Raw genomic sequence first — 13135 nt, 5'->3', positions numbered from 1 at the left:
CGTTCCAACACGGTCCGTAACTCATCATCTCCGACCGAAGATCCGACTCCTACAGGAGAACCGAGAACGTCCTCCTCACCCCCGAGTTCAGCAGGTCAGACCAACACGGCTGCTCGGAACCCGAAGGGGTACACGGCGGCACCTCTTTACCCCTACGCCAGTTATACTGGATACACGATCACGTCGTCGTCTTGCTCGTCGCACGACAGCGTGATATTTACGACGGGCGCGGTTTCACGGTCTCACTTCTCAGATCTTTTCGTGTTAATAAGTTTGCAGCTTAAATTAGAATAATAATTCACCTGAACCTACCACGCGCTAGAGATCGGCGCTCCGCACCTACTGCAGGTTAAGCCTGGTCCTTCCCCGACCAGGTCGACGCTGGAGACGTTCTCCGCTTCTCCGCATCAGCTCAAAGTGTGCGGGACTTATTCATTTTTCTGACTGGCTTCAGAGGACCATGACGACGATGACGACGACGATGACGCGCACCACAACAGAGCTACTATTACGATCAGAGAAGACTGCAGTCTTGTTTCCTTCATGTCGACGCTCATCAAGCACGGAGACGAACGGAGAGAAAACAGATCGCTGACGCTAAACATTCCGCCGCAAAAAAAAAACAGAAAACAAAAAGGGGCTGGCCAAACGGAGAAACGCGCTCTTCCAGAAGGTTTGATTGAATCAGTGTGTGTGAAAATGCTGGCAGAGCTCCGGGGAACAACGGAGACCAGCGGAGAGGAACATCGCCTGCTCGGGCCAGTTAATGATGAAGCGCGACGACAGGCCGCGCTCTTAATCCGACGCGGGCGCGACCCATCCGCTTCGGGAGAACTCGAGACGGGGTTTAAAAAGCGCTCGGACCCAGAACATCACGTATTCCAACACAAAGACGTTTAGTGTTTACTTCAACAACGAGCCGGTCGTCCCACAGCACCGCTCGCTTTAACTCCTCCGGGCATGCTAATTCACAGACAGACAGAGAGAGAGACACAGAGAGACACAGAGAGAGAGAGAGAGAGACACAGACAGAAAGAGAGAGAGAGAGAGACACAGAGAGAGAGAGAGACACAGACAGAGAGAGAGAGAGAGAGACACAGAGAGAGAGACACACAGACAGAGAGAGAGAGAGAGAGAGAGACACAGACAGAGAGAGAGAGAGAGACACAGAGAGAGAGAGAGAGAGAGAGACACAGAGAGAGAGAGAGAGAGAGAGAGAGAGAGAGACACAGAGAGAGAGAGACAGACACAGAGACACAGAGAGAGACACAGACAGAGAGACACAGACAGAGCGAGAGAGAGGGGGAGAGAGAGAGAGACACAGAGAGAGAGAGAGACAGAGACAGACAGAGAGAGAGAGAGAGAGAGAGAGACACAGAGAGAGAAAGAGAGAGAGACAGAGAGAGAGAAAGAGAGAGACACAGCAAGAGCGAGAGACACAGACACAGAGAGAGAGAGAGAGAGACAGACAGAGAGAGAAAGAGAGAGACACAGCAAGAGCGAGAGACACAGCAAGAGCGAGAGACACAGCAAGAGCGAGAGACACAGCAAGAGCGAGAGACACAGACAGACAGAGAGAGAGAGAGAGAGAGAGAGAGAGAGAGACAGACAGAGAGAGAAAGAGAGAGACACAGCAAGAGCGAGAGACACAGACACAGAGAGAGAGAGAGAGAGACAGACAGAGAGAGAAAGAGAGAGACACAGCAAGAGCGAGAGACACAGCAAGAGCGAGAGACACAGCAAGAGCGAGAGACACAGCAAGAGCGAGAGACACAGACAGACAGAGAGAGAGAGAGAGAGAGAGAGAGAGAGAGACAGACAGAGAGAGAAAGAGAGAGACACAGCAAGAGCGAGAGACACAGACAGAGAGACACAGCGAGAGAGAGGGGGAGAGAGAGAGAGAGAGAGAGCGAGAGACACAGACAGAGAGAGAGAGAGAGACAGTCGTTACAGATACATGTCCAAGATCATATCTTTTTCCGATCGTGATCATCTAACATTAAACTTCGCCGTCTCAACAACTGGACACTTTTTTTTTTTTATTTTCTTTAAATCTATTTACGTGGAGCGTCTCCTGTACAAGTCCCCGCGGAGGTTGCTATAGAAACGATAACGTGTGCGTGTGCGTTTATAAGAAACGAACAGACGGTGCCACCCGCTACACTTTTTACTCTTCTGTGCCGCCTGTTTGACCGGCAGAGACCGAACTGGGCTCCGACCGGGGTGGAAGTGGTCGTGCAGCGTGACCGCAGATTACACGGTGTATTAGCGGGAGTAAATAAACCTGCAGTGAAGGTTTACATCAGCATCAAATCCCCATCATGATGATGATGATGATGATGATGATGATCTTTCCTTACACACAGAAGGTCCGTGTCCTCAGAAAACCTCCGGATGTCAGAGTAAACTCGTGCGGGGTGATGAGACGCCACATGGTGACAGTTTTATGCTATGACGTACAGGTGAGGACAACACGAGATCTACTGGAGCACTGAAGTACTACATATGAAAGAATCCCCTTTTCGACGTCCTGTAGATCAGAGGAACGTTATTATTATTATTATTCCCACACAGCACTGAACCGATCTGTAAAACACTGTCATTTCAGACACAAAGGAAGATCTGTGAACTTTAGAGATAGATCAGAACAAACAGGACGACATGCATGGATAGATGGATGGATGGATGGATGGATGGATAGAAAGAAATACGTAATCCAAACTTTTTGACTATGGCTTTCTCTTGAAAGGACGCTGCAGAGCCGATCTACTCATCTCGTACGTCAGTTAAGTCAATACTTCAGTCAGTAAGTCAGTACGTAAAACAGTACGTGAGTGAGTCGGTAAATCGGTATATTAGGTGAGTGAGTCAGTGAGTCATTCATTGATTCGGTCATCGAGTCACAAAGTAAATCAATAAGTACGCAAGTCAGTCAGTCGTTCGGTAATCCAGTCCGTCATTCAGTCGGTCGTTCCAAGTCGTTAATTCGGTCAGTGAGTCAGCAGGTACGCAACTCACTCATCGAGTCGGTAATCAAGTCGGCGGGCGAGTCATCAAGTCGATAAGTATAAAACTCAGTCGGTCGATGAAATCGACTCCATTACATTTATTAAAATTATTAAGTAAAATAAAAGTAACACAAGCTTTATAAAGTCCAGACCTCGCTCTGTAAACACCCGGACACAAAAATACGCTCGGGCCGGTTTTAAACTTCAGCCACGTCTATGATCTTGCGGTTGTTGGTTTTAACAGCGGGTGAAACAATATCTGCTTTTCCTTTACCATCGCCATGACAACCCAGATTACGACAAGCTGCCTAACCTCACAGCGCTGCACACAATATATATTTATACACACACACACACACAAATTTAATCAGCACTCAAGCTGTGTAGTTTCCAATGTCTATTGCATCATTCTCTCACACACACACACACACACACACACACACACCACTTGTTCAACACTCAAGATCAGTCTGGCACGTCATTTTAGTCTTTCACGTTTTTATTCCCTCTCTGGCGGGCCTCCAGTTTCCTGGAAGTGTCAGCAACGCAGCAGCTGTAGGGGCCTGCGAGAGCACGGGGCTGGAACATTCACTGCAGCAAACACACACACACACACACACACACACACACACACACACACACACACACACACACACACACACACACCCCTCCACTACTGTTTTTCCCTCAGCAGAGCTACGGCAGCAAATTGAAAAAGTTTTAGCGGCGAATTCTGTACTGCTCAAAACTTTTGCCTCGATTTCAATCCGTCGCCGTGACGACGACGTGACACAACGTGGCTTGGTTGAAAAAGGAAGAAGTGAAAGCCAATGAACGCCGAATAAACATCTCAGACTCCTAAAACAACCCCACGCCCAACGCCGCACGAGTTAACCAACGGTGACCAGCGTCTACTACATGAGCGTGGACTTCACTCACAGCTGCTAGACGTCTAATCGCAGGTACTCCCGCCTCGGGAACGTGTTCAGACGCGTCCGCCGATGTGGTGCGAGCGACACGCGTCTGGTTATTAACTCGGCGCGCTGTGCGGTCGCTCGGACGGTACCGATCGGTAATCGGACCTCGTCCAGAACCCCTGGTCTACAAATACATAAATAAACAAAAACAAACAAATACATAAATAAGATGGGGTTTAAATCCGACAGACTGAGTTCGAGATAAAAACGGCGTGCGTTCGAGTTTAAGATGTGCGTCGAGGTATTAAAGCGCACCGTCGACGTTAGCGACACGCAGGACATTAGCGGCGCACTGACCGTGGTTCTGAAGAAGAATCGAGAAAGAATCAGTTCTAGTGTTTGTAACGACCCGGTTGTAGTCGTGACGCCGAGGATCGAGACGCGTAAGCAGCCTGAGCTGGAGATGAACGGCGGACGAACGCTAGCACGGTAAACCGAAGCGCTTTACTAGCGGGTTCATTCGTTAACTCACACTCACACACACACACACACACAAACAATATGACAAGTGAACTTGTACTAAAGTACGCCGCTAGGTAGAACGGCTAGGTCACGTTGTGGATACGCCGTTTCCGTAACAACGCACTAAAACATCATGTGTAGACATTTTGTGAAAGCTACCAGACAAAAAAAAAAAAAAAAAAAACCTCTCTCTCTCTCTCTCACACACACTCACTCACTCACACACACACACACACAATCAGAACAGAATCCCAGTGGCTTCAGCAGTCATGCGTTTCAACTGACCTTCATCAAAATCAACACAAACTCAAAAACACAACACAAAATGACTCCGCACCCCGCCGTCAGCCGGCAGGTGATTACTCTAAACGCTTCCTCTGACCTTTCAGAGTAATTAAACATTTTGTCTGGGTCACACCAACGCAGGAGCTGAGAGGAACTCCAACACACACACACACACACACACACACACACACACACACACACACACACACACACACACACAGATTTCTAATAAAAGACCAGACCTGACATTCACACACTCACCACAGCACACACACACACACACACACTCACTCTTCCAGCTTAATTTCAAGCCCTTTGATGTTAAACCTGACGGCTTCCTCATGATGTTTTATTTGTTTGTTTTTTTGTTTAACGCACGCATTCCCATTAAAAACCTCTACCACTCCGTGCTGATCATTAACACGGCGGCGTTTTCTTCATTAAAAAAACACACACGCTCTACTTCTCTCCCACGGACTCATCATACAGAGGGACAGAGAGAGAGAGAGAGAGAGAGAGAGAGAGAGAGAGAAGACAATTACACTTCACAGCGCGCAAGAATGAACGATACGGACTGAAAGAAAGGAACGGACAAAGAGATACAGAGACAAACAGGAAGAAGGAAAAAAGACAGATAGACAAGGGACTGGATGAGAGACTGGAAGAAAAAAAAACGGAAGAACGACAGCTTGATAGACAGACAGACAGACAGACAGAGAATGAACGAGACAGACAGACACAGCGAGAGAAACAAAAATAAAGACAAACAGACTGCTAAACGGGGGGGAAAAAAAACAGACAAAACTAAAATACAGAATGAGAGAGACAGAAAAAGACAGAGAGAAAGAGACAAACTGAAAGACAGACAGAATGAGAGACAGTACAAAAGAGATGCAGAAAGAAAGACAGAAACTGAAAGAAAGACAGACAAGGACACCGAAAGACGGGCAGGAGGACAGACAGGCCGACCAACAGAAAGAGACAGATACAGACAAAAAGACGGTGAGAAAGAGACAGACAGAAAGAATGACAGACAAACTGAAACAAAGACAGGCAGAAAGAGACACAGAAAGGAGGGGAGACACAGAAAGGAGGGGAGACACAGACAGAGAGAGAAACACAAACGAAGAGTACAGACCGGTAGATGGAAACCAAAAAAATAAAAAAAAAACACAGACAGAATGAAAGAGAGACAAAGAAAAAGGAGCCAGATAGACAGAAAAGAAAGCTAACATCACTAAAAGCCCTCCCTGCGTCCCGCATTAAACCCCTCCCCGCGTCCCGTGAAACCCCGCGTCCCGTATTAAACCCCGGGCCCCATATTAAACCCCTCCCCGCATCCCGTATGAAACCCCGCGTCCCGTATTAAACCCCACCCCGCGTCCCGCATTAAACCCCTCCCCGCGTCCCGCATTAAACCCCTCCCCGCGTCCCGCATTAAACCCCACCCCGCGTCCCGCATTAAACCCCACCCCGCGTCCCGCATTAAACCCCTCCCCGCGTCCCGCATTAAACCCCTCCCCGCGTCCCGCATTAAACCCGTCTCCGCGTCCCGTATTAAACCCCTCCCCGCGTCCCGCATTAAACCCCTCCCCGCGTCCCGCATTAAACCCCTCCCCGCGTCCCGTATTAAACCCCTCCCCGCGTCCCGTATTAAACCCGTCTCCGCGTCCCGCATTAAACCCCTCCCCGCGTCCCGTATTAAACCCCTCCCCGCGTCCCGCATTAAACCCCTCCCCGCGTCCCGTATTAAACCCGTCTCCGCGTCCCGTATTAAACCCCTCCCCACGTCCCGTATTAAACCCCTCCCCGCGTCCCGTATTAAACCCGTCTCCGCGTCCCGTATTAAACCCCTCCCCGCGTCCCGTATTAAACCCCTCCCCGCGTCCCGCATTAAACCCCTCCCCGCGTCCCGCATTAAACCCGTCTCCGCGTCCCGTATTAAACCCCTCCCCGCGTCCCGTATTAAACCGCTCCCCGCGTCCCGTATTAAACCCCTCCCCACGTCCATGTGCACATCTTTATTTTATTTCTAACGCCCTGATCAGATGTGAGCACCGATAAACGTCAGTAACTGGAGTCCACACGGAGCTGGATAATAACAATAATAACAACAACAACAATAATAATAATAATAATAATAATAATAATAATAATAATAATAATAAGGTAAATGTGTGTGTTCTATTGGTGTTGAAGGTGCTGGTCAGCAGATCTTCCAGGTGCACACAGACGCATCTCAATGACGAGCTCCACTGACCTTCACGTTCTGCCTCTGGTTTTTGTTTGTTTGTTTGTCCGTGTCTGCAGAAAGCAGCTAATAAAATATGACCCAGTCAGCTAACCGGGCCGGAGTCGATCCAGGCCGAGACCGCGTCACGCCGACGCTCCCGAGCCGCTCATAAACCGAAAGAACGGAGACGGGGTGCTGGAAACCGTACGTGCCGCTTTTATCTCATCTCTCGCAGCAGGTTCAACCGAGGCGAGGCGAGTCAAGGCGAGGCTGGGGAATAAAAAAGCGTGTCTCCGTAATGCCGTAAAGTTTCGCTCCTGAGAACTCGAAACGTTCAGCGATGAAACCGTGGCTCCGTAGAACGCTCTGCCTACGTATAAACACCTGGCTTTGATACGACTCGATCTGGCAACCAAAAAAATCCCCGTGACAGGAAAAAAACAAAACCGTTTCGGTGACGAGTCGTGACGGATTACATGTCTTCGATCCGCACGACGGCTTTGATTGACGTTCTTCCGGTTTGGTTTCCGTCGAGTGGAAACACAGACCGTCGTCCTAGCAACAAACAGACGATCACGAAAGAGAGGAACGCTCCGAGAACGCAGCTTTATTGTTTAGTCCAATCAATCTGTCGAGTGTTGATACACGACTTGCTTCTCTTCACTCGTGACACGTATTACGCTCGACGTACGTATGAAAGAGCGAAGGAGGGGAGTTGACGTTACGAATTCCTTTAGCTGCCATGCTTACTGTTGATGCTGTGGGCAGCCATTTTGATTCGATGTCACTTGCTGAACTCGAACTCTGCGTTGAGGAGGACCTCCCGAGTAAGAATCATGACCGGGGGGGGATTCCAAGCTCTTTCCTCATCTCGACCTATTGGGAGTGATGCGGCGGCGCTTTAGCTTTTTATTCCTTAACCCGTACGCTCTGCTAAAACAGATCAGCTTCCAAAAATTTAACTTTCCTGCTTGTAACGTCATCACCCTGGTCATCCTGTAGATCGCCAACTACGCAACCTGGCACAAGACCGACGTGAGCCGCCTATCTGCATTGCGTTCTGGGACTAACGGGTAACATGGACGTTAGACACACACACACGGTTAAAAACAAAACGTTATATATGTTGTTTTGTTTTTCCCCCTCTTTGAGCCCATTTCTGTCCATGTTCACGAAGCTCCGCCCCCAGGATCTACATCAGGTCAACTAAATGATGGACAGGACGCCCTAGCACTCCAGACCTGAAGTGAATTTTCCCCAAACAGGTTTTCCCTTGCGACTTTACCCACTTCTGCTTGAACCACTGGTGGTTTTCTGTTTGTAGGTATTCTACATTTCCTCCAGGATTCCGCGATTCTGAAATCGCAGACACTACCGCGGAAACCGAGCAAACTCCGTAATATCCGGAGGAGCTTGCGATTTTTCCAGAATCGCAGCAGATTTTCCGCCGATTTGGGCCGAGACGCGTCGCGTCGTGTACTCCACAACACGAGTACAACTAAGAGGTGTCGTACCTCTCGGAGCACGTACGCGAAAGTACCTGTACGATACTATGGTTACGGTCATTCATAGGCGGCGCGTGCATTTAGAACCGGTGATTAAACTGACCGGGACTACTTAAAAGGTTCGAACACACACAGTCCAGCCAATCAGAATCGAGTATTCAGACACACCACGGTACACTCAAATTACCTATTGCACCTTTAAGTCCGAGTGCCGAGGCTGAAACCGCACACAGGACAGACTTTACACCTGCCTCGCAGTCAGAGTTCACCGTCCCTTATCCGGCTAATCGGACCGACTCTGGAGCAGGAACGTGGGATTAGGGAATGTTAGAAGTGTATTCCGGAGCGTCCAGGAAAACACGGCGGAGGATGACAACACCACACACAAACACACACACACACAGTGTTACTGTATACAGTCTGACTGCCATTAAAATGACCGAGATCTACCTTTCATAGCTGGCACAGTAATGTCCTGGACTTCAACACCTACAGAGTTAATATAAGGAAATCTAACTTAACACGAACAACACTTATATAACAATATATGATGTATATTAACGTCAACAGAAGAGCTGGAAATGTCATAATTATAGAAAATATAAGCTATGAAGACGTTTCTTCTGGTAAAACATGGTCTACATTTCTAACTCAACCCTTTAATGCGATATTGATATTTCTCTATATTTCCTATAAACAAATAACATGCTAGGCTACATGTTAAACGTTATACACACATAAATACATACACTTCTATACAAGTGTGTGGTGTGATATACACACACACACATATATACATACACAGACATTTATTTTTATATTTAATTTGTTTGTTTGTTTTTGTAATACCGACCAATAAAGCTTGTATCTATAACTCTCTCCACTATACTATCTTGTTTTATGAGCAATTTATGCGTTATTATATTTTGTTTGTTGGAGAGTTCTGGTTGCTAACGTTGCTAGCTAAGCTCCATCGCGTTAGCCAGTGCTAGCATGTAGCTAACCGTTTTCTCGACTTCGCCTTCGGTTCTAGTAGAAACCCAGCTTCGGGAATAACTTATTTACAACTAAATCTTCAAGTAAAGAGGTAATAAAATAAAAATAAATCAATCAATCAATAAATAAAAAACAGACGAAAGGGCGAAAAGGTCGGTGTGGTGCGAGTAAACTTAGGAGAAGTCATTCATGCTAGCATAGAGAGAGAGAGAGAGAGAGAGAGAGAGAGAGAGAGAGAGAGAGCTAGTCCGTTAAACGTACAGCTAAGCTAGCTTGAGCAAATAAGAGAACTTGTTTACTTGAGAAATAAATTGTTTATAAATTTAATTTGTCATTCTTACCTTGTGTATAAGGTGTTCGCGTGCGTGTTTATGTTAATCCAATGCGCTTGTTTGGTTTATTTGTTGTTGTTTTTTAATGTAAAAAAAAAAAATCTGAAATTAATCCACATGTAGAGAATTGTCTGTGGTCTGTGTTCTGTATTCTCTCTCCCGTCCTCGGAGTGTGTGGTGAATAACTGATCCTCCTTCTTTCTCCGCTTCTCTCTCTCTCTCTCTCTCTCTCTCTCTCTCTCTCTCTCTTTCCCTCCTTTAATCCACTATTCCACCCCGCTCATCCCTCCACAGGCGTGTTCAGAGGCCCGATACGATCCCACATTGTCCACTTTTGGTTCACAAATCCAGGCAGAAATCCACAAAATGTCCGAATAATCTGCTGTAGCTGGTGGTGCTGGTGGGTTCTTCCTCGCAGAGACTCGACTCCCGCTGAACGTCAACCAGATCTGTTTCTCTGCCGGCTTAAAGGGACCGGCGCCGTTTTAGCGTGGAAAAACATGGGCCGGATCCTAAACGCGTGTCGACTCCAAACCCTAGTGCCCTAGGTAGGGTGTGAAACCTATTATGTCACACCCTAGGTAGGGCGTGGAGAAAGGTGTGAAACGCGGCCCGAGCTATTGCTTATACAAATCACACCCCTCGACTTGTAAACTGTTTCCAGACACGGGCGAATTGCTGTCTATGTAAAGCTTTTTCATTATTATTCAAAAACGAACCGAGCGGACAGTTTTATGCGTGTATAGAACTAACGGCATTGAAAACAAACAAACAAAAAAGTTTAGTGTCCGACATTTGTTTCTACGCCATAATTATCTTATCTTATAAAACAAGGCTAGCTAATGTAGCTAAGTATCATAATGGACTACTTTTGAGGTAAAAGACATATTCAACTCTATTCGGACCGTGTTAGTTTTAGTATTAGTTTAGACGGTAATGTGATTATTACCAGGACACGTACCACAATTATCAAGTTATAAGGGCGTGTTAGTACAGGTTTCATTTGCTGACCGTTTTGTTGGTGTTTATACCGCAGCGCTGCTGAATTCTCGATTCTGATTGGCTGACAGACGCGCGCAGTTATTTTTTTTTTCAGTGAACGCGCTGATAAAGTAGTTCCCGTCAGATCTCGACCGCATTACAGTTCCGTATCACGTCGCGGAGTTAAGTGAAAATAACGGGAAAGGTTCGCGTATTGAGTGGCACTGCGCACACTATTAACAACAAACTAAATGACAGAAGATTTAGATTTTCAAATATTAGGAAGGAATAATTGATAGCGGACGTTCTGAATTATTGAATTACTCGCGTACCCGAGGTGGTAATGCGGCCATGAGGCCAGGCGGAGGCTTGAGGCTTAATATGCAGTTATTGGAGAGAGAGAGAGAGAGAGAGAGAGAGATTGCAGTGATGAGACAGAAAAGCCAATGAACAAGTGTCAATATTTATTTATTTATTGGTTGTATTTTCTGCAGTATTAAACATGAAAAACCCTGTGAACTAGTAGGCCAATAGATATTTATTTATTTGTTCTATTTTTATATTATCAGCATGAAACAGAAAAGAACTGATCTCTCTCTCTGTCTCTCTCTCTCTCTCTCATAACTGCATATCGGTGGCCAAAGCCTCCCTTATTAGCTCTAAAATGTCCTTTTGGAATTAGATGTGATGCGTAATAAATTAGTTCCACACCCAAGAGCGTTTTAAGGACAAAATCCTGACAAATGTATTGAAATAAAACATCTGAACAATGTCTTGAGGTGTGATAACTGTGGCATTAGCGGAATAACTGACTCCGGTCCACTGAGTTAAGAATATGATGTCTGGTGTAGCGTAGTGTAGTCTGGTGTAGTGTAGTCTATTGTAGTCTGGTGTAGCGTAGTGTAGTCTGGTGTAGTGTAGTCTATTGTAGTCTGGTGTAGCGTAGTGTAGTCTGGTGTAGTGTAGTCTATTGTAGTCTGGTGTAGCGTAGTGTAGTCTGGTGTAGTGTAGTGTAGTGTAGTCTGGTGTAGCGTAGTGTAGTCTGGTGTAGCATAGTGTAGTCTGGTGTAGTGTAGTGTAGTCTGGTGTAGCATAGTGTAGTCTGGTGTAGTGTAGTGTAGTCTGGTGTATTGTAGTCTGGTGTAGTGTAGTCTGTTATAGTGTATTGTAGTCTGGTGTAGTGTAGTCTGTTATAGTGTAGTGTAGTCTGGTGTAGTGTAGTCTGGTGTAGTGTATTGTAGTCTGGTGTAGTGTATTGTAGTCTGGTGTAGTGTATTGTAGTCTAGTATAGTGTAGTCTGGTATAGTGTAGTGTAGTCTGTTATAGTGTAGTGTAGTCTGGTATAGTGTAGTGTAGTCTGGTGTAGTGTAGTCTGGTCTGGTGTAGTGTAGTCTGGTGTAGTGTAGTGTAGTCTGGTGTAGTGTAGTGTAGTCTGTTATAGTTAGTGCAGTGTAGTCTGGTATAGTGTAGTATAGTCTTATATAGCGTAGTGTAGTGTAGTCTGGTGTAGTGTAGTGTAGTCTGGTGTAGTGTATTGTAGTCTGGTGTAGTGTAGTGTAGTCTGGTATAGTGTAGTGTAGTCTGGTGTAGTGTAGTCTGGTCTGGTGTAGTGTAGTCTGGTGTAGTGTAGTGTAGTCTGGTGTAGTGTAGTGTAGTCTGTTATAGTTAGTGCAGTGTAGTCTGGTATAGTGTAGTATAGTCTTATATAGCGTAGTGTAGTGTAGTCTGGTGTAGTGTAGTGTAGTCTGGTGTAGTGTATTGTAGTCTGGTGTAGTGTAGTGTAGTCTGGTATAGTGTAGTGTAGTCTGGTGTAGTGTAGTGTAGTCTGGTGTAGTGTAGTGTAGTCTGGTATAGTGTAGTGTAGTCTGGTGTAGTGTAGTGTAGTCTGGTGTAGTGTAGTGTAGTCTGGTGTAGTGTAGTGTAGTCTGGTATAGTGTAGTGTAGTCTGGTGTAGTGTAGTGTAGTCTGGTGTAGTGTAGTGTAGTCTGGTATAGTGTAGTGTAGTCTGGTGTAGTGTAGTGTAGTCTGTTATAGTTAGTGCAGTGTAGTCTGGTATAGTGTAGTATAGTCTTATATAGCGTAGTGTAGTGTAGTCTGGTGTAGTGTAGTCTGTTATAGTGTAGTGTAGTCTGGTGTATTGTAGTCTGGTGTAGTGTATTGTAGTCTGGTGTAGTGTAGTGTAGTCTGGTATAGTGTAGTATAGTCTTATATAGCGTAGTGTAGTGTAGTCTGGTGTAGTGTAGTCTGTTATAGTGTAGTGTAGTCTGGTGTATTGTAGTCTGGTGTAGTGTATTGTAGTCTGGTGTAGTGTAGTGTAGTCTGGTGTAGTGTAGTGTAGTGTAGTCTGGTGTAGTGT

At 46.3% G+C, this 13135-nt stretch overlaps 1 protein-coding gene across 5 annotated transcripts in view; it reads right to left on the bottom strand.

Annotated features, from left to right (window-relative positions):
- ncor2 (nuclear receptor corepressor 2) overlaps positions 1-10284 on the bottom strand; it is an 84780-nt gene extending 74496 nt beyond the window's left edge. For 3 of the 5 annotated variants that reach the window (XM_017467719.3, XM_017467723.3, XM_017467722.3), the window contains exon 1: positions 9808-10284. The gene's annotated coding sequence lies outside the window, so the exon portion shown is untranslated. Of the gene's footprint in view, positions 1-312; positions 918-8657; positions 8680-9807 lie in introns of those variants that run through there. The other 2 variants (XM_017467720.3, XM_047155394.2) reach the window with 2 other exon arrangements.
- Positions 10285-13135: the final 2851 nt, after the last annotated feature.

The sequence above is a fragment of the Ictalurus punctatus genome, chromosome 5 (assembly GCF_001660625.3).
Source record: "Ictalurus punctatus breed USDA103 chromosome 5, Coco_2.0, whole genome shotgun sequence".
NCBI lineage: Eukaryota > Metazoa > Chordata > Actinopteri > Siluriformes > Ictaluridae > Ictalurus > Ictalurus punctatus.
Note: the sequence above shows the minus strand (reverse complement) of the source record. Positions and strands in the feature narration are given on the sequence as shown.